Genomic DNA, 2056 nt, shown 5'->3' with positions numbered 1-2056 from the left:
ATGTCTCTCTTAAGGGTCTCCTTCTTACCTAGCTTCTCTGAAGCTGTGGATTATAGCCTGGTTAGCCTTTGCTTTATGGCTAAAATACAGGTATGAGTGAATACATGCCGTGTTTGTCTTTCTGAGTCTGGGTTACCTCACTCGGGATGATTTTTTTCTAGTTTCATCCATCTGACTGCAAATTTCATGATGTCATTTTTTTTTTTATAAACCATCAGGTAACATCCAGCCAGGCCAGCATCATTGTTGAAACTTCATTTTTTCCATTGCATATTTCTGGCTTCTTTATAAAAAATGAAGTGTTCATAGATTTATGGGTTTATGTCTAGATCTTCAATTTGATTCTATTGATGAACATATCTTTTTCATGACAATACCCTACACCTTTCATTAGTAGAGTTCTTCATTATAGCTTGAAATCAGGGATGGGGATACCTCCAGGAGTTCTTTTATTATATATGATCATTTTACTAATCCTGGGTCTTGTTTTCACATATGAAGTTGAGTATTGTTCTTTCAAGGTACATAAAGGATTTTGTTGTAATTTTAATGGGGATTACATTGAGGCTATAGCCTGCTGTTGGGTAGGATGGTCATTTTCACTACAGTCAGCAGAGTTAGCGCTACCAAACCATGAGCATGGGATCTCTTTCTGTCTTCAGATATCTTCTTTAATTTCCTTCTTCAAAGACTTAAAGAATTTATCATAAAGGGTTTTCATTTCCTTAGTTAGTGTTTCCCCAAGATAGTTATATTATTTGTGTCTATTGTGAAGAGTGTTGCTTCCCTTATTTCTTTCTCAACCCATTTGCCATTTGTATATTGAAAAACTACTAATTGTTTTTTAATTAATCTTGTATCTAAGCACTTTACTGACAATGTTTTTTAGCTATACAGATTCACTGGCAGTATTTTGGGGCTGCTTATGTATACTGTCATCTTTTGCCAATAGCTATACTGTAACTTCTTTCTTTTTAATTTATATACATTTAATCTCATTTAGCTGTCTTATTGTTCTAGCTAAAACCTCAAGTACTATATTGAATAAATATGGAGACAGTAGTCAACTTTGTCTTGTTCCTGATTACAGTGGAATTGCTTTGAGTTTCTCTCTCCACTTAATTGGATCTTAGCTATAGGCTTGCTGTAAATTGCTTTTTCTATTTTTAGGTATGGTCCTTATATCTGTGATCTCTCCAAGACATTTATCATGAACGGTGTTAGATGTTATCAAGGTCTTTTTCATTATATAATGAGATGATCATGTGTTCTTTTTCTTTCAGCTTGTTTATATGGTGAATTACATTGACATCATTCCATATATGGAACCATCCCTGCATCTCTGACATGAATTGAACTTGATCATGGTGGGTAATCTTTTTGATGTGCTCTTGGATTCAGTTTGCCAGTATTGTATTGATTAATTTTGCTTAAATGATCATGAGGAAAATTGGTCTGCAATTTTATTTCTTAGTTGAATCATTGTGTGGTTTGGTTTTCATGGTGACTGTGGCCTCATAAAATGAATTTGACAATATTCTCTTTCTATTTTGTGGAATAATTTAAGGCATGCTGATATTAGCTCTTCTTTGAATTCTGAGCTAACACTGTCTGGCTCTGGGCTTTGTTTGTTCAGAGATTTTAATGACTGATTCTATTTCCTTGGGGGTTATAGGTCTATATAAATTGTCTGTCTGTACTTGATTAAATTTTGGTTAAGTTGTATCTATAAAAAATAGTCCATTTCTTAAGAATTTCCAATTTTATGAAGTAAAGTTTTTGAAGTATGTCTTAATGATTCTTTGGATTTTCTCAGTGTCTGTTGTTATGTACACTTCTTACTTTATAATTTTTAATGTCTAATAGTTAATTAGGATATTTTATAACTTTTAGTTATTTTATATAAGGATTTTTATACCTTGTTGATATTCTCAAGGCACAAACTCATTGTTTCATTGATTCTTTGCATTGTTCTCTTTGTTTCTATATTATTGATTTCAGCCCTCACTTTGATTATTTCCTGCCATCTATTCCTCTTGGGTGTGCTTCTTTCTTT

Source organism: Microtus ochrogaster, chromosome X (assembly GCF_000317375.1).
Source record: "Microtus ochrogaster isolate Prairie Vole_2 chromosome X, MicOch1.0, whole genome shotgun sequence".
Taxonomy (NCBI): Eukaryota; Metazoa; Chordata; class Mammalia; order Rodentia; family Cricetidae; genus Microtus; species Microtus ochrogaster.
The sequence above is the reverse complement of the archived record's forward strand: the minus strand, read 5'-3'. Positions refer to the sequence as shown.